This window comes from Oratosquilla oratoria, chromosome 29 (assembly GCF_046742065.1).
Source record: "Oratosquilla oratoria isolate Oo_2021 chromosome 29, ASM4674206v1, whole genome shotgun sequence".
NCBI lineage: Eukaryota > Metazoa > Arthropoda > Malacostraca > Stomatopoda > Squillidae > Oratosquilla > Oratosquilla oratoria.
In genome coordinates, this window is record NC_134805.1 from 17,865,623 (window position 1) to 17,886,245 (window position 20,623).

Here is a 20,623-nt window from a genome sequence, read left to right on the forward strand (position 1 = left end):
ATATCCTTATTCTCTTCCTCCTCCTTCTCCTCCTCCTCCTCCTCCTCTTTTTCCTTCTTCTCTTCCTCCTCCTCCTACTCCTCCTACTTCTTTTCATCCTCCTCCTCTTCCTACTCCTCCTACTTCTCCTACTCCTACTCCTCCTCCTTCTCCTCCCCTGTCTCCTCCTACTCCTCCCCTCCTCTTCCTCTGTTTCCTCCTCTACTTCTCTTCCTCCTCCCCCTCTTCTTCCTTTTCTTCCTCTGCCCCTGATCTTCCTCTTCCTCTTCCTCCCCTCCTTCTGCCCCTCCTCTTCCTCTTCCTCCCCTCCTTCTGCCCCTTCTCTTCCTCTTTCTCCTCCTCAGCTTCTCTTCCTCCCCCCCTTCTTCTTTTTCTTCCTCTGCTCTTGCTCTTCTTCTTCCTCTTCCTCCTCTTCCTCTCCTCCTCCTGCCCCTCCTCTTCCTCCCCTCCTGCCCCTCCTCTTTCTCTTCCTCTTCTACTTTTCTTGCTCCTCCCCCTCTTCTTCCATTTCTTCCTCTGCCCCTGATCTTCCTCTTCCTCCTCCAGCCCCTCCTCTTCCTCTTCCTCTTCCCTCACACCACCTCTCACCCTCTCAGTGACTCTCTAGTGCTCCCCCTTCTCTCTTTATCCGGCTCTCTTCCCTCCGTCTCCTCTTTCTCTTTTTTATCTCCTCGTCTTCGCTTCGTCATATTTGCGTCCCCTCGGCTCTCCGCCTTCAGCCTTTCTTCACTCCTTCCTTCCCTCCTTCCTTTCTCCTCTCCTTACTTGCTTCCTGACCTTCCTGTCTTCCTATCTTCCTTCCTTCCTTCCTTCCTTCCTTCCTTTTTTCCTTGGTTCCTGCCTTCCCTCTTTCCTTCCTTCCTTCCTTCCTTCCTTCCTTCTTTCCTTGGTACCTGTCTTCCTGCCTTCCTGCCTTCGTTCCTTCCTTCCTTTCTCCTTTCCTTCCTTGGTTCCTGACCTTCCTGCCTTCCTATCTTCCTTCCTGCCTTCTTTTATTCCTTCCTCCCTTCCTTCCTTTCTTCTTTCCTTCCTTGGTTCCTGCCTTCCTCCATTCATTCCTGCCTTCCTTCCTGCCTTCCTTCCATTCCTTCCTTCCTTCCTTCCTTCCTTCCTTCCTTTCTGCCTTCCTTTCTTCCTGCCTTCCTTTCTTCCTTACCCATTCCCTCCATCTCTCTCTCTCCCTTCACCCTTTCCTTCCTCTTCTCCTCTCTCCCTTCCTTTCTTCCTCCCTATTTCCCTCTTCTCTCTTCCTACATACCTCGCTTCCTCCCTTCTTCCCATCCTCACTTCCTCACTTCCTCCTTCCCTCCCTCTCTCCCTCTCTCCCTCCCTCCTTTCCTCTCTCTTATTCTCCCTCTCTACCTCCCTCCCTACCTCCCTTACTCCCTCACACTCTTCCTCTCTCTCTTCTTCTCTTTCTCTTCTCTTTCTCTCTTCTTCTCTTTCTATCTCTTCCACTTTCTCTTCCTCTATCTCTCTCTTCCTATCTTTCTCTCCCTCCTTCCCTCCCTCTCCCTCTCCCTCCCTCCCTCCCCCTCCCTACCTCCCTTCTCCCCCTTCTTCCCTCCGTCTCTCCTTCCCTCCCCCCTCCCTTCTTCCCCTCCGTCCCTCTTTCTTCCCTCCCCCTACCTTCTTCCCCTTCTTCCCTCCTTCCCTCTTTCTTCCCTCCCCCCCCCCTTCTTCCCCTCCTTCCCTCTTTCTTCCCTCCCCCCCCTTCTTCCCCTCCTTCCCTCGGTCCCTAGTCTCCTCCCTACCGATGTTGTGTCCTCTTTCGCCATCAGAACTCTCCTCCGCCAATATTGACGAGGGGGGGAAGGAGGAAGAAAAGGAGGAGGAAGAAGAAGGGGAGGAGGAGGAGGAGGAGGAGGTGCTACACCAATATAAGGTTTAACCGAGGCTCACTTTTCACCTCTCCCTCTGCTTCTTCCTCCTCCTCCTCCTCCTCCTCCTCCTCCTCCTCTTCCCCCTCTTCCTTCGTTCCTTCTTCATCTCTTTCCATTCTTTTCTCACTAATTTTTGCTTGTTTCCTTTATCCTCTTTTTTCCCTTCATTCATCTTCTTCGTCGTCTTTGTCTTCTTCTTCCATTCCTTTCTATTCTTATTTCTCTTCTTCCATTCCTTTCTTTCCTTCTTCGTTTTCTTCCTATTCTACTATTCCTCTTCTTTTTCTTTATCTTTCTTCTTCGTCTTCTTCCTCTCCTACTATTCCCCTCTCTTCCTCATTATGCCCCTCTTCCTCTTCTTCTTCCTCTTTATCTTTCTCCTTCTCTTCTTCCTCTTCTTTTTATTTTTCTCTTTACCCTCTCATATTCCCTCTTTCTTCATTTCCCTCACTTATTGCTCTTTTTCTCTCTTTCCCTTGTTTATCCGACGCCTCTTTATCCTCTTCATTCCTCTTCTATCTTCTTTCGTTCTTTCTTCCCATTTCTTCTTTTGTTTCTTGTTTCCTTCTTTCTCCAGGTTTAGTTTCTACTCGTTTCTATTTTGTTTTATTCGCGTATGCTGCACTTTATCTTCTCTCTCTCTCGCTCTCTCTCTCTCTCTCTCTCTCTCTCTCTCTCTCTCTCTCTCTCTCTCTTTATCTATCTGTCTATCTATATATCCATATCTATATCTATCTATATATCTATATCTATCCATATTTCTATCTATCTACCTATCTATCTATTTATCTATATCTGTCCATCTATATATATCTACCTATCTATCTCTCTCTCTACCCGTCTATCCGTCTGTCTGTCTATCTATCTATCTATCTATTCATATATCGATATCCATAATTATATCTATCTATATATCTATATCTAGCCATATTTCTATCTATCTTCCAACCTATCTATCTACATATTTATCTATCTATCTATATCTATCTATCTACCCATCTATCTATCCATATCTAGCTACATATCTATCTATATCTATCTATCTACCCATCTATCTATCTACCTATCTATCTATCTATCTATTTCCACCTCTCTTTCTCTTCCCCCTTCCCTCTCGCCGTCTCAATTTCTTTCATCTTCCAATTTTCGTTTTTCTTGTTCTTGCATTTCCCGCGTTTGATCCTTCGCTCTTTGGTGTTATCTCCTTATCCCTTGTTTCATGTCTTTTCTCTTTTTTTCCGATTCCTCTCTTCTTCTTCTTCTTCTTCTTCTTCTTCTTCTTCTTCTTCTTTTTCTTCCCCTTCTTCTTTTTCTTCTTCTTCATCATCTTCTTCTTCTTCTTCTTCTTCTTCTTCTTCTTCTTCTTCTTCTTTTTCTTCCCCTTCTTCTTTTTCTTCTTCTTCATCATCTTCTTCTTCTTCTTCTCCTTCTTCTTCTTCTTTTTCTTCTTCTTCTTCTTCTCTTTCTCCTTCTTCTTTTTCTTTTTTCTTCTTTTTCTTCTTTTTCTTTTCCTTCTCTTTCCTTCTCTTTCGCATTGTATATTATCCATTATGTTCTCTCAGTTTGCCTTCAGCTGTTTCTCGGTTACTTACCTATTCTCTCTTATTTACTCCTCTTCCTTTGTTTCTTCATCCTTCTTCTCTTCCTAATTCTCTTCCTTTCTCTATTGTTCCCTTCCCTTGTTATTTTCCTTTACTTTTTCTGGTTCTATCCTATATTGTTTTTCTGTCTTTGTTTCCTTCTGTCTTTGCACTTTTTTCTTCCCATTGTTTTTCTTTCTAAATTTTCCTCATTATCTCCTTTCATTTTCTTCTTTGCCTCCTTTCTTCCTCACTTCATTTTTTTTCTTCTAAGGAAACCTTTCGTTTCATAACGAGAACGGATATAATTAGAAAAGAAAAAAGAAAGAAAAAGAAACGGAGTACCAAGAGGCAAGTAAAGAAGCGAACACAAACTAACCGATCGGCAGACATGAAAGAATATCGCTTAGGTGCTCAACCAGTTGAGTCTTAAAACTTTGTAATCTTTGGGAAACTATGATTAGTATTTAGTGTGAAAACATTATTTTTTTCTTTATCAATTCATCTTAACATTTTGTAGACTTTGGTTAAATATCTCCGAATCAACGTTGTTCGATTCGTATACTTAATCAGATGATTTAAGTGGTTTTCGTATGATTTGTTCCTCACCTTTGGCATCAATATTTAGATCGTTGATGTAAACCTTCCCAATCTACAAAGGATCACAAAGGCGGAGCATGTCGACAGGAGACCTTTTGGTCCATATCTAGGTCGGATGCGAAAAAAAATCATAATAATAATAAATTGCTAAACTCGTAGACCATACCAAAAGAGCATATTCTAGATGTGGAAGGACTGATGACATGGATTTTTTTAGTAATAGTTAGACTTTGATTCTTTCCTCTCATTGAATCTTCTTTTCTTCCTTCATATATTCTTACCATCCTTCCTTGGTTCCTTTTCCTTTTCTTTTATTTGTTCTCTTTATTTTTTCCTTCTGTCCTGCATCATCCACTTGTCCATCTCACTTCCAACTCCTGAGCATCCATCTAAGCTTTCTCTTCCTCCTATTGGTGAGCATTAGGCCTATTCTTCATTATTTACCACCCCCCCTGGACCCAACCCTATATTCTCCTACCCATATGTGTACAATTAGTCCTTCCCCTACATTTTCTTCCTTCTCCTCCTCCTCCTCCTCCTCCTCCTCCTCCTCCTCCTCCTCCTCCTCCTCCTCCTCCTCCTCCGCCGCCGCCGCTTCCTCCTCCTATTTATCTTCCTCCTCTTGTCCTTCCTCCTTCTCTTTCTCCCCCTACTCCTCCACTTCCTTTACCTCCTCTCCCTCCTCCTTCTCCTCCTCCTATTCGTACTTTTACTCCTCTCCCTACATTTTCTTCCTCCTTCTCCGCTTCCTCCTCCTAATCATCTTCCTTCTCTTGTTCTTCCTCCTCCTCTTTCTCCCCCTACTCCTCCTCTTCCTTCTCCTCCTCTCCCTCCTCCTTCTCCTCCTTCTATTCGTACTTTTCATCCCTTTCCTGAACAAAGACGGAGCATACCGACAGGAGACCTTTTGGTCCATATCTAGGTCGGATACGAAAAAAAATCATAATAATGATGAATAAATAAATAAATGAATAAATAAAAAATATAATAATGTCAATGATAAATAAAATACATAAATGCATAGGTATAGTTAAGTAATAAACAAACAGGTAAATATTAAATAATAATAAATTGGTATATAACTAATAATAAATGAGAATCAAGCAAATAATAATACACAGACCAATGATAACAAAACAAATTAATAATATTAAATAAATGATAGTCATTACAGCATCTTGCTTATCTGTTTATCTTTATTCGAGTCCCCATCCTCTTCCCTTATTCTCCTCCTCGATCCTCCCTCTTCCCCTCTTCTCCTCCTCGATCCTCCCTCTTCCCCTCTTCTCCTCCTCGATCCTCCCTCTTCCCCTCTTCTCCTCCTCGATCCTCCCTCTTCCCCTCTTCTCCTCCTCGATCCTCCCTCTTCCCCTCTTCTCCTCCTCGATCCTCCCTCTTCTCCCCTCCTCCTCGATCCTCCCTCTTCCCCTCTTCTCCTCCTCGATCCTCCCTCTTCCCCTCTTCTCCTCCTCGATCCTCCTTCTTCCCCTCTTCTCCTCCTCGATCCTCCTTCTTCCCCTCTTCTCCTCGATCCTCCCTCTTCCCCTCTTCTCCTCCTCGATCCTCCCTCTTCCCCTCTTCTCCTCCTCGATCCTCCCTCTTCCCCTCTTCTCCTCCTCGATCCTCCCTCTTCCCCTCTTCTCCTCCTCGATCCTCCCTCTTCCCCTCTTCTCCTCCTCGATCCTCCCTCTTCCCCTCTTCTCCTCCTCGATCCTCCCTCTTCCCCTCTTCTCCTCGATCCTCCCTCTTCCCCTCTTCTCCTCCTCGATCCTCCTTCCCCTCTTCTCCTCCTCGATCCTCCCTCTTCTCCTCGATCCTCCCTCTTCCCCTCTTCTCCTCCTCGATCCTCCTCCTTCCCCTCTTCTCCTCCTCGATCCTCCCTCTTCTCCTCGATCCTCCCTCTTCCCCTCTTCTCCTCCTCGATCCTCCCTCTTCTCCCCTCCTCCTCTCTCATCTCCCACGAAAATACGATCTTTCTTCTCAGCTTCTGTCGTAGTCTCAGCTTTCCTGTTATAATTTCAATTCATTATCTTTATCTTCCCTCAGCCTTATTCTCCTCCTCTTCATTTCCTTTTATTTCCTCTCCTCTTCCTCATTTGTTTGTCTCTTCTGTGCTTGGTTTCTCTTCCAACTCTCCTTTTTCTTTCATTCTTCTTCTTTCTGTTCTTCCGTTTTACTTTTTCTCGTTTTCTCTTTCCTTTCTTCTCTTAAGTCTACCGCAGCTTATTTTCGATCACATTTTATCGTTTTTTCTTCTCTTCCTCCTTCTCCATCGTCGCTTTTTCTTCTTTTCCCTTCCTCCCCTCTTCCTCTCTTTGCCCTTTCCCCCTTTCGTACCCTCCTCTTTTTGTCCTCTCTTCTCACCGTCTCTTCCCCTTTCGTTCTTCCCCCTCTCTTTCCCCCTTTCGTTCTTTCCCCATCTCCCCATCTCTCTCTCTCTCTCTCCACTTTTCTTCAGTCTACCCTTGCCCTTCATCTCATTATTCTTACCCATATCACCCCCCCTCTCCCCTTCCCCTTTTTTCCCCTTTTTTCTCCCTCCCCCTTTCTTGCCCTCTTCTCCCCATCTCTCGCTCTCTCTATCTCTCTCTCTTTCTCTCTCTCTCTATCTCCCTCTCTCTCTCTCTCTCTCTCTCTCTCTCTCTCTCTCTCTCTCTCTCTCTCTCTCTCTCTCTCTCTACCGACCTATCCATCTATCTATCCATCTATTTATCTATCTATCTGTCTATCTATCTATATACCTTTCTGTCTGTCTATCTGTCTAACTATCTATCTGTCTATCTATCTACCTTTCTCTGTCTACCTGTCTATCTATCTATCTATTTATCTACCTAATCTCTTTTCATTTTCCTTTGTCCTTTCTCCTGTCTCACCATTTACTATCTGCGTTGGTTATTCTGCTGTGCATTGGCAGCCTTCTTACATACACACACACACACACACACACACACACACACACACACACACACACACACACACACACACACACACACACACACACACACACACACACACACACACACACACACACACACACACACACACACACACACACACACACACACACACACACACACACACACACACACTCGCAGCCCCCTCCTCTTCCTCCCTCTTCCTCCCCTCCTCCTCCTCCTCCTCCTCCTCCTCCTCCTCCTCCTCCTCCTCCTCCTCCTCCTCCTCCCTCGCCTCTTCCCTTTCCTTAATGTTTACGAGGAGGACAACAATGTGCGGCTTAAGGCCTCGCGTGTTTGTGTAGATGGTGCAGCGGGGGAAGGAAGAAGTAAGGAGGGGAGGGAGGAAGAAGAAGAAGGAAAATGAGGGAAAGGAAGAGGAGGAGGAGGAGGAGGAGGAGGAGGAGGAGGAGGAGGAGGAGGAAAGAGAAAGAGAAGGAAGATAATGAGAACGATGAGAAGAAGGAAAATGATGGAAAGAAAGAGGAGGAGGAGGAGAGAGAAGAAGGAAGATAATGAGAACGTTGAAGAAAATGAAAATGAGGAAGAGGAAGAAAAATAGAATGAGGAGAGAGAGAAGGAGACGAAGGAAGAGGAAGGAGAGGAAAAGGAGTAAGGGAGAGAGGAAGAGGAAGAGGAGGAGGAAAGGATAGAAGGAAACAAAGAAATGGAAGGAAAAAATAGGAAGAATAGGAAGAGGAGAGAGAGGATTTGGAATGTTAGAAGTGAAAGGAAGGCGAAGTAAAACATTTATTATGATAAAATAAAAAAAGAAATAGGAGGAGGAAGAATGAAATAAGGAAAAGAATTAAGTAAATATATAAAATAAGCAAAACAAAAAAAAAAGAAGAGGAAGAATAGGAAGAAGAAAATCAGATGGATGATTGAGGAGGTCAAGGATTATATTACATAAATGGCAAAGGAAAATAAAAGAAAGTTACTGACATAGAGAAGGAAGGAAATAAGGAAGAAGAGAAGGACGAAAGAAGTTGATAAAAGGAATAGAGAGAATAAAGAGTAAGAGTGTGGGAAGAAGAAAGAGCAAAATAGAGAGAAGAGGAGAGTGATGAAGTAGAGAGAGAAGAGAAAGGGGAAAGAGTGAAATGAAGAAGGGAAGGGATCAGGTACGAAGAAAGAGGAGAATGGAATGAGAGAGTAGAGGAAAGCGAGAAGATATTGGCGAAGGAATAGAGAGGAGAAAGAGAGGTAGAGGGAAGGGTTAGGGATAGGCAGATATGCGAGAGAAAACGAGTGAGAAAAGGAGACATTTGGAAGGAAAGGGTGAGGAAGTGGGATTTAGGTAGGAAGAGAAAGGAAGAGAAACGAGAAAGAAGAAGAAGAAGAGAAAATAATAGAAGAAGTAATAAAGGAGAAAGAGGAAACAGACGAAGGAAAGGGTGAGGAAAAGGGATTTAGGCAGGAAGAGAAAGGAAAAGAAATGAGAAAAAAGAGGAAGAAGAGAAAATAGAAGAAGAAGTAATGAAGGAGAAAGAGGAAACAGACGAAGGAAAGGGTGAGGAAGAGGGATTTAGGCAGGAAGAGGAAGGAAGAGAAACGAGAAAAAGGAAGAGGAGGAGGAGAAGAAGGAAGAGGAGGAGGAGGAGAAGGAAAAGGAGGAGGAGGAGGAAGAGGACAGATGACATTAAATATATAGATATTGCGCAGGAAGTGGAGTGGGTAATGAGATATGGGATACGGAAGAGAAGAAGGATAATGAAAGATAATAGAACATTGGGGATGAGGGAAGACAGAAAGAAGAAACAAGGCAGGGAGATAAAAGAGTAAAGAGAGGAAGAAGGAGAAAGGGAAGGATGAAAGGAGAGGGCAAATGAGGAGAAGCAAGTGCGAAAAAGGGGAGAAGGGGGAAATGACAAGAAATGAGGAGTTGAAGGCATGAAAGATTAAGCATGTGCATTGAGGGGTATACAAAAGAATATAAAATTAAAGTCTGCGATATAGTCAGTAACGTAAATATTGGAAGTTTGGAGACGCTGTGGGAAGATGGCGGCGAAGAGGAGGAAGGAAAAATCAGAGAAGGCGACAAAAGAAAGAAAAGAGGAATGAAAAGTGTGATAAGTATGAAAGATGGAAGCAAAGGAATGAACGAAAGAAAAGGAGGGAGATAGTTGGAGCAAAGAGGTATTATGGGAGAAGAGAGGGAGGGAAAGAGAGAAAAAAGAGAGAGAGGAGGGAAGGTAGTAAAAGGAATGGAGGGAGGGAGAGAAATAAGAGCTGGAGAGAGAGAGAGATAGAGGAGATAATCGGAGAGAGAGAGGAATAGAGAGAAAAGGAGAGGACCGCTGTTGAATACTTGGATAAAAAAAAGAGAGGGAGGGAAATAGGGAAAGAGAGGAAAAGAGAGAGAGAGAGGAGGGAGGAAGAGAAATAAGAGCAGGAGAGAGGGAGACACAGGAGATAATCGGAGAAAGGGAGGAAGAGAGAGAAAGGGAGAAGGACCGCTGTTGAATACTTGGATAAGAAAAAGAGAAAGATGAAAGAGAAAGACAAAGGGGAAGAAAGAGTGAGAAGAAGAAAGAGAGGTAATTAAAGGAAAGGAGGGAAGGAAAATGAAAGAGAAACAGAATAAGGAGAAAATAATACTCAGGAAAAAAACAAACAACAAATGGAACAGAAGACTTAAAAGAATCGAAGAAGAGAGATGGGATATCATAGGAAAAGAACAATGATAAGAAATGTGAGGAGAACTTAATGAACAAGGAGAACAGAGAACAAGAGAAGGGGGGAAGGAAAGGGGAGTACAGAAGTGGTTGATAAAGGAGGAAACGTAACAATGAGCCACAGAAAACGGGGAATAGGGGAAAGGAAATAAAGGAGAGACTACGAAAGAGAATAGGAGGAATATGTGATAACAGGGAGATACACAAAAGGAAATGAACGGAAGACATAAAGAAAGAGAACAACTGAGGGCTTGGTTATAAGCAACTGAGAAGTCCTAAGAAGGCTTGGTTATAAGACTTGAGAAAGAGGATGATGAAAAAAAATCAAATTAAATGGTGGAGATGATAATAAGAAATTGTAGGTTGGATAGGATCAGAGTTCACACAATGCATCATCGACAGACGATTTTGCTCAGCTATTTTTATTTTATTTTACTCAGCTGAGCCTTTAGGTCTCGACCAATTAAGAATGTTCAGGCTGAGGACCCTTCCATAGATGAATGAAATCCCTTGCACTAACGAAAATAAAACTTCGTTAACCTAGTATCCCAATGCTTTAATTAGAAACCAGCCCTGTATCAGTTAATTCATTAATGGAGAAAAATAAAAATAAAACCCAAAGAGATCAAATCAAAATGATGATTATTGGAGATAATAAAGAGGGAGATAAGAACGTAGAGATAGATAGGAGATAGCGGAGAGATAAGACAGTGGACGGGGAAGGGGAGGAGGAGGAGTGGGAGCGAAGACAGCGAAGCCCTGAGAAAGCATCTTCTATCTTAGTCCAAAACATAATAGAAATATCCGATTCATTAAGAAAACGTCTGATGCTCTCCGTCATATTCTCCATGTAAGCAAACGGAGCCGCATACTGAACGTAGGTTTTCGTTCACTGTTCTTTTTTCATGTTCGGTAATTGTTCTCTCGGATATTGTTACGTTTCCTTTGAACTAAAGTTGGAGTCAAATTTTAAAGAGCCGGAGGGACATGCAAAGCTTCATAGATTGGAAAATTGTATATTACATGTGTACATTACATGTTTGGCCGTACCACGTTTCAATTTCTGCATGTTGGCCTACACGGATTTCCCGATTTTGATGGTTTAAAAATGAAGTGCGTTATGGATATATATATATATATATATATATATATGTATATATACATATATATATATTGTGTGTGTGTATGTGTGCGTGTGCGTGTATTAACCTAATTGTATTTTACGGGAAGAGAGCTATACTCGTAGTGACCCGCTTTTGTATCTTTCAACATCAAGTTTGTTCTTAAATTCTTGAATAGTATTTGCACTCACTGTTTCCTCATTCCATTTGTTCCTGATATCCACCACTGTGTGTGTGTGTGTGTGTGTGTGTGTGTGTGTGTGTGTATGTGTGTGTGTGTGTGTGTGTGTGTGTGTGTGTGTGTGTGTGTGTGTGTGTGTGTGTGTGTGTGTGTGTCCCCGTGTGTGGCCGTGTGCCTGAGTAGCTTCACGTCTATTTCTGCTTGTTTTAATATGTATTTGTAATATTGTGTGGATGAATATTGTGGAGTACTCTCCCACTGCCACGCTTAAATACAGTTAATATACATGTTCGCTGGAAACTTGAATATATTTTCACGCCAACTCTTGTATACACACGTACGCACACACATGCACACACACACACACACACACACACACGCACACGCGCGCGCGCGCGCGTACACATACATACATGTGTACACACGCTAACGCTACATATTGGAATATTTGTTTATTTTGTTGCAAAAATCCGTGGTTGGTTAGTCAGCGTCTTCCCGTGCCCTCCTCCTCCTCCTCCTCCTCTTCCTCCTCCTCCTCCCCCTGTCTTCCCCGCTCCCTCGACCTCCCAGGTCCCTAATGCGCTCCCACGTAATCCCACTGTTTCCTCCTGTTGCCCTCCTTCTCCTCCTCCCACCCCTCCCCCTCCTATCCCTTCCTCCTCCTCCTCCTCCTCCTCCTCCTTCTTCCAACTGCAACCGGGTCTACCCAATTCCTTATTCCATTCCATCCTGTAAAAGTTCTCTAGAACACAGCTCTTTTTAATTCTATCCCAATTCCACCTCCATTCCACCTACCTCCAATCCACCCACTTCCATTCCATCTACCTCCAAGCCACCCACTTCCATTCCACCTACCTCCATTCCATCCACTTCCATTTCACCTACCTCCAATCCACCTACCTCCATTCCACCTACCTCCATTCCACCTACCTCCATTCCACCCACTTCCATTCCACCTACCTCCATTCCACCTACCTCCAATCCACCTACCTCCATTCCACCTACCTCCATTCCACCTACCTCCATTCCACCTACCTCCATTCCACCTACCTCCAATCCACCTACCTCCAATCCACCCACTTCCATTCCACTCACCTCCATTCCATCAATTTCCTTCCCGTCCCTTCCCCTCCCATCCTTTTCCTCTCATTCTTATTCCTATACTAAATTCCCTTCCCTTCACATCCCATTCCGTTCTTATCCCATTCCCATTCCCATTCCCATTCCACCGTATCATTATCCTCCTCCTCACCTTCCCTATATCTGTCCTTTCCCTTCTCCCATCCCTTCCCATCCTTCTCCCTCCTCCTTCATCCCATCCCTTTCCTATCCCAACCTATGTAATCCTACGCCCTTCCCTCTCACTGCCTCCCATAATCATCCCTCTCTATACCATCCTACTCTGTTCTATCCTACTACTCCCATCCCCTCCCATCCCCTTCCATCTCATCCCATCCCATCGCGTCCCAACTCATTCCCTAATCATCCCACACCAATCCTTCCCCTTCCTCTCCTTATACTTACTATCTCCATCACATCACCATCCCTATCCTCTTCCTATCTTCTCCCGTCCCATATCCATTCCATTCTATCCCATCTTCTTCCTTTCCTTCCCTATCCTCTCCCTTTTCATTCCCTTCCCTGCCATACCATCCCTTTCTCATCCTACCCCATCCTACCTCATCCTACCCCCACCCCATCCCATCTCCAATTCTTTCCTCTCCTCTCTCCTCTTATTCCCTTCCCTGTCATACCATCCCTCTCTCATCCCACCCTATCCCACCTCATCCCACCTCATCCCACGCCATCCCACTCTCATCGGACCCCACCCAACCTCATCCCACCCCATCCTACCTCATCCTACCCCACCCTACCTCATCCTACCCCATCCTACCTCATCCCAACCCATCCTACCCCACCCCATCCCTCTCTAATCCCACCCCATCCCTCTCTCATCCCACCCCATCCTACCTCATCCCACCCCATCCTACCTCATCCCACCCCATCCCATTCTCTCCAGAGGCCCCGGTCACGTACGGCGGTCCCCTTGGGGCGCGTTTACTTACGTGCCGAGTGTGGTTGTGGTGAACGTACTAGGTAGGTGTGGCTGGAACGAATCTACTGTGGTGTCGTGCTTATGGGCTCTGCGCTGGTCTTCTTTGTTGTGGCCCAGGCAACTTAGAGCGTTACCGTTTAACTTTTGGTGGGTGGGGCCCTGGGTTGCCGTCTTGAGGTTGTGGAATGGTTGTGGGATGGTTATGAACGGCTTGTAGGTTTTTGGAATGGTTATAAGAGGGTTGTATATTTTTGGAAAGGGTGTGGAATGGTTATGAACGGGTTGTAGGTTTTTGGAATGGTTATAAGAGGGTTGTATATTTTTGGAATGGGTGTGGGATGGTTATGAACGGGTTGTAGGTTTTTGGAATGGTTATAAGAGGGTTGTATATTTTTGGAATAGTTGTGGGATGGTTATGAAAGGGTTGTATGTTTTGAATTGGTTGTAGAATGGTTGTGGAATGGTTATGAATGGGTTGTAGGTTTTTGGAATGGTTGTGAAATGGCTGTGGAATGGTTATGAACGGGTTGTAGGTTTTGTATGTGTTGGTACACACACACACACACACACACACACACACACACACACACACACACACACACACACACACACATGTATATATATATATATATATATATATATATATATATATATGAGGTTTCCGTGGTTGGGATCGATGGAATTTGTCCCGTGGTTGTAAGCCGGTTGTGAAACGGTTGTTTTTTATATGTGTAAGTGTCGTCGTCTTCTTTGTCCTGAGTTTGTGTCCTGGAGGTGAGATCTAGATGTTGATTTTATATTAATAGATTTCATGAAAATAGAAGTCTCTAGATGGTTGTTAGAGTAGTATCCAGTCCAACACGTTCTTTGTAAAAAAAAAAATAAAATAAAAAAATAAAATAAAAAACTTGACGTAACGAGGGTTTGTGTTAACTGAACAAAATCGTCTGCCGTCATCCAAAAATAAGCTCTTAAAGATGTCCTCTTTTTGAACGTCAGAGTTGTGATTGGTTATGCCAAAAGTTGTAGTTGTAATAAGACCGCACAGAGTTGTAGTTCCCTGCGGAGTTTGCTGACGTGGTAAACACGAACAGAATTACCAGGTATTGATGTTGTTGATGTTATTGATGTCTCCATCTCCAGGGACACAATACTCCCAGGGAAGCCATATTGACCTGACTGTGGTCAGATATTTCAGTCACCTTTGAAACTCGCTGGCGAGAATTCAATATACAAGCCCCCAACAAATCAAATCAACAAAAGTTGAATTCAACCTCATAACTACTTTCATCTTCCGCCCACAAAGAAAAATAAGCCAAGTTGATATCAGCGGCCACGAAACCTAGTTAAGTAACACTTAACCAAGTTCCACCCTTGAGGGAGAGGAAAGCGGACTCGAGCTGATCATAGACGTCACTGCTGCCAAAGAAAGAGTTTAAACGAGAGAATTTGAAACTTTGAGGCCCAAGTTTAGATAAAGGTCATCTGGACACGTGAGAGGGCCGCTCGTTCCATCTACCTTCTTCTAACTAGTTAACTACCCACACTAGAGTAACCACCTAAGACCCCCAACAACCTACCCGGGTAGTTACTTCGTCGTATAAAACATTTTGACAAACGTGTATATATGTGTGTGTGTGATTCACCATGGTCTTGGATCACGTGATGGACTCGTGATCGACAGCTATTTCCCTCCCGGAAGAGAGCTTAGAGTCCATATATGACCGATCTATGGGTAATGCTATGACCTTACACGCACACACACACACACAACTCCCCAACCACGAGAGTTGGAGTAACGATTCGCAACGCAGCGATACTGAAATTATTTCAGCCTTGGGCGGGATTGGAAACCGGACCTCCGTAGTGACAGCCGGGAACTCTACCAACCGCGCCATTGAGAGAGTGTGTGTATGTGTGTGTGTGTGTGTGTGTGTGTGTGTGTGTGTGTGTGTGTGTGTGTGTGTGTGTGTGTGTGTGTGTGTGTGTGTGTGTGTGTGTGTGTGTGTGTGTGTGTGTGTGTGTGTGTGTGCGCGCGCCCAGGATATGAACATAACCTGACGTCAGATGAGGTGAACATGACCTTTCAGCTGTTCAGGGTTTCATCAACGTCATAAGATTGCTTAGAGGCAATCAGAAGAATCACAGAAGTTTCATATATAAATGAAAGGATTAACATTTAGATTATGTCGGTGCTTTTACCTTGAACTTAAATCCTCCTGTTATTAATATTTACAATCTAAACATCTAAGTTCACTCTCCTCTGTGAACCCCAACACAGAAACCTCACCAACGTCTTGAGCAGGTTCCCTCTTTATTTATTTATTTATCTATTTATCTATTTATTTATTTATATATGCCCCGTGCCTGATGTGTACATCGTGTTTGTAATATGCTCACTGTCGTTATGATGAATTCAATGTCCATATCTCATGAACTCACATTTTGAGAATAAATTAAATATGGGTCACATTTCTGGATAATATCAGACAATCGAGCTCTGTCTTGGGCCAAATCTACCCTTCAGCTGCCTGAAATCGTCTGGTGTCGGTGATATGAAGAGTCCGTGGGAATACATCACAAAGGATTACAAAGGCGGAGCACACCGACAGGAGACCTTTTGGTCCATATCTAGGTCGGATGCGAAAAAAAAATCATAGTAATAAAAAATTAATAAATAAAAAATATAATAATGTAGATAACACTGTGTGTGCAAGAGAGATTTTAAATGAGTGTCATGATGCGACCGCCTTCCGTTCTCACTCCTATTACGGTCTTTCCGATCCCTTCCGTCCCGTACTCGTTTCCTCACCTGCATCTTCATCCTCACCCTCATCCTTACCCTTATCCTCAACCTTACCCTCACCCTTACCCTTACCCTCACCCTTACCCTCACCCTTACCCTCACCCACTCTTACCCTCACTCTCACCCTCATCCTTACCCTCACACACTCTTACCCTTACCCTCACCCTCATCCTCACCCTCACCCTACCCCTCACCCTTACCCTCACCCTACCCCTCACCCACCCTCACCCTTACCCTCACCCTCACCCTTAACCTCACCCTTACCCTCACCCTCACCCTTACACTCACCCTCACCCTTACCCTCACCCTCCTCCTCACCTTCTCCATCTCTCCCGCCTCCGTATTTTTCCTCCCCCATCTCCACTTCTACTTCCTTCACCTCTTCCCTCTCTCCCCCGTCCCCCACCACCACCACCACCACCACCTCCGTATGACAAGTACATTGCCAACAAATACACGGTCATGAATAAATCCGATTAGATCCTCCCGGCCGTATTCTCCCGTCCAAAACTTTCCTCCAATTTTTTCCTCCGTACAACGGATCCGGCCGCTCGAGGACGAACCGAGCTTTCAACTTAGTAGGACGAATTAGCGAAGGAGTGAGTAACACAGTGGCCCATGAGTGTGAGTAGAATAGGTCGAGGGAGAGAGGTGAGTATGTGTGTAAGAGGAATGGATGTATCTGTGTCTGGAGATGTGTGTTTGGGTTGTTTAGGTGTCAAACAACAAACTCTCCTCGCTCATAATCAGCTGATTGTAATGTTTGGTGTGAAACAAAACAAAATGTTCAAACCTGATTTGAGGTCTTGTATGTTTAATCGAACTTTCTAAATAATTTATTTCGCCAAATGTTCCTCAAAAACTAAAGAAATTTGTCTAACGTTAGCCAGAATAAAAGCCTTGAAAGGCAACGCGAGAACTTCAGAAGTCGAGACATCGCTTCTGTGGGTCCGAGGAATCTGTCACCAGAAGCAATGGTGCGATAAGGTCGAAATTACTCCATCTTCAAGGCGAAAAACAGCTCTAACTTACATCCCCCCCCTCCCGTCCGGGTTCTTTCTTGCCCCCATCTAGCGTGGCATTGCATTGGAAAGTTTATATTATGTAATTTTGTGTGTAATTACTGGTTTGGTAATGCAGGAGCTAATGGCGGCCTCCATTAAGACTGTATTGATTGTATGGATGTCGGGCACCGCTGAAACAAATACGGTGAGACGATAAAGGTAAAGAGGAAGTAATAAAAGTGGAGAAGAGAAGGGGAAGGAAAAGAAGAAGAAGAAGGAGATGTTAAAGAAAGATGAGGAAGTGAAGGAGAGAGATGAACAAGGTTTGGAGGATGAGGAAAGGGAGGAAGAGGAAGAAGAGGAGGAATAGGAGTTGAAGGAGAAGGAATAAAAGAAAGTGGAAGAGAAGGAGGAGGAGGAGACTATGCGTTGGGGAGGAGGAAAAGAATTGAGGGAGAAGAAAGGAGGAGAAGGAATCAGAGAGTTATGAGCTCGAGAAAGAAAAGAAAAAGAAGGAAGAGAAGATGAGGAAGGAGGAACGGGACTCTCAGATAAACTATGAGGAAAGAGATAAATATGGTAAAGGAAACATTGGTTCCCAAAATAAGGGGGCGATTACCCCCAAATTTTGGGGTACAGGGATGTGAAATACTCATTCGGTGTCATGGATAAATGTATCATATTTTCCGACGGAAGTGAGATATTTATTTATTTATTTATTTATTTATTTTACAACCACGTGATTTTCTTTTATTAAAAATTGTCTCTTACGGAGGTGATAAAAATTTGTATAACTTATGATAAGTGTTGGGGTTGGCTACGTGTACACAAGATTGACTGAAAGGGGATTATGTGTCAAAAATGTTTAGACAGATTTCACAATATTCAACCCAAGAAACCACAAAGAAATTTCCGACTCTGAACAATATACACTACCGTTAGCTGACACAGAATCTTTCAAGAACACTAAATGTTTTACAGAATAAAACTAACCTAAGGAAATGAAGGGAGGTTGGGGGAATTGGGACGGGGAAAGAGGACAGAAGAAAGAAAAGATCAGACTAGGAAGGTAAAAAGAGACAAGGAGAAGGAAAGGGTTAAGTGTGTAAGACAGGCGGGAATGTACAGAAGAAAGCAGCTTTGGTCTGAACTGGATTTAATGTTAGCTTGCTACACATAGCACCCGGAACCACAATTTACACCCGAAACGTGGAACGGCCGAAACTGTACCTTCATCCGGTGACAAATACATACAGTATATTTGATACAGAATGGAGAACCCAGAATTGTACCCCGCAACGCGAGCAGTAATGAAAACGTGAGCCTTCTCGCTACGGTGCATTATATATATATGTGTGTGTGTGTGCATATATATATATATATATATATATCTATATATATATATATATATATCTATCTATATATATATATATATATAAATATATATATATATATATCGGTATATATATACACATATCAAATGATTCCGACTGTCGTCCCCGGATTCGAACCGAAACTCGTGAAACCACAGCCATCGCTCTACCAACTAAGCTAGCGGGCCTATAAAATTCTCCAACCTGGAAGTTACATATACATATACATATACACTGCAAAAATAATCACAAAATCGCGTGACTCATTGATCATACAGAAACCACAGGGAAATTAAAGTTCGGAATATCGTAATAGACAAAAACGTTTATTATTCCGAACTTTAATTACCCTGTGGTTTCTACATGATACATATACATACATATACATATACAAATACGTATACATATGCATATACACATACATATATACATATACAGCTGAATGGAACCGTTTGGTAAAAACTAGAAAAAGAATTTACAAAAGTTTAAAAAGCTCACTTCGGAACGCCATAAAGCTTTATAGTAGACATAAGTGACTCAATAAATGATTAGATCAATACACGATTCGATAAGAAAAAAATTATTCTGTTGGTTATTGTTATCTCACTCCCTGGTCTATTATTTGGACCCGAAACCACCCCCTAAATCATCAGTGGAAGTTGTTGTTATCAATATTGTTATCACTTTCCCGTATCTGACGCCAGATGGCGTGGATTTGGTCCGTGCCCTGTCCCTTCCTGTCCACTTATGCAAAGAAGACCACTCGGAAAAAGAAACTAACGAACCAGAGCGCTTTCGTATATTACATCCAGTGCAAAAAGTACTGGATGTAATATACGAAAGCGCTCTGCTTCGTTAGTTTGGCGTGGATTTGGTCCGTGCCCTGTCCCTCCCTGTCCACTTATGCAAAGAAGACCACTTGGAAAAAGAAACTAACGAAGCAGAGCGCTTTCGTATATTACATCCAGTGCAAAAAATACTGGATGTAATATACGAAAGCGCTCTGCTTCGTTAGTTTGCCGTGGATTTGGTCGGTCCTCTGTCTCTCTTAGTCCACGGTGATGGACACATCAACTTGCTCCAATCTACATCGTCTTTCGTTCTTCTTCCATTGACATGTATCTTCTTACATAACTTTGTTTGTCAAAAGGGAAGAAGGACATACAGAAAGACATGAAGTACAGGACAACAGAAGACACATTAACAGAGCTTCCAAGGACTGATATATGTTCAAATGTTACTAATTGAACGTATGGGAGATTGCGTGATGTGTTCAAAAGCGCCGCTCTTCCTGAATGTTATCATTCCACCTCCACGCCCTCTCTTATCTGTTTATCTTTGACAACCCTTAATTGGCTTCCTGTCTCAGGAGACTAGACTTTTTTTTTTCGTGGATCGATTAAAAATCCCGTAAAAATAGATTTTTCTGCCTAATGTACTCGTCGGTTATGCTGTTGATTATGACATTGTTCAGGTGAAACTGCCCGACTAGGTTAAGCCGTTTAGCCACGCTGACAAGACCGGAGGCAAATAGTCGTCTCTTAGCGAGAATAAAAACTCCATTTTCTTTGTCACGACCCTTCAGCGACATGACGTAAGCACACGAAACAAGCCGACGAGACTGGACCCCATCGCAACGGTAAGTGTTACTTGGAAAACGTTGTCTAAATAATTACCCCCGGCCGCTTCTTGCATGCTCCTCGTGTCTACTGTTTGTGTTAATTCTCTCGCTCCTGCACCCTTGCATGTCATTGCATTATTGAGTACCCTAAACTTCAGCACTCTGTCGCGTGGATTAGTTTTTCCTTTGAACTGCATACTAACGGAAATATTGATGTGGCGTGAGACATGCTTGCTTTGATTTCGTAGCTGAGGACACGCACAGCGAAAAGCGTCGTTCTTTCGCGTGCTTTGAGAACAAGAAAGTGTTCAATAACAACATGGTAATGAAAGGTGTGAAGCAATTGAGAATATAGTATTTCCTGAGTGTATTAACGCTATTAACTCCAGGTAGATTGAGTGCTGTTCGAGTCACACATATACGACTGTCAGATGGTAAGTCACGCACATGCTGCAGACACCGACATGTACACACACACACACACACACACACACACACACACACATATATATATATATATATATATATATATGTGTATATATATATGTATATATATATACATATATATATATGTGTGTGTGTGTGTGTGTGTGTGTGTGTGTGTGTGTGTGTGTGTGTGTGTGTGTGTGTAAATATATGTATATATATATAAACACATACGCATACACACGCACGCACATACACATACACATACATGTACACACATCACACATATACATACACACACACTTGAAGCACATGAACTTATAAGTTTATCAACTCACAC

At 43.3% G+C, this 20,623-nt stretch overlaps 1 protein-coding gene across 5 annotated transcripts in view; it reads left to right on the top strand.

Moving 5' to 3' along the window:
- Window positions 1-20,623, top strand: part of LOC143040622 (teneurin-m-like) — a 988,429-nt gene that overhangs the window by 468,600 nt on the left and 499,206 nt on the right. The gene's annotated exons all lie outside the window — the stretch shown is intronic.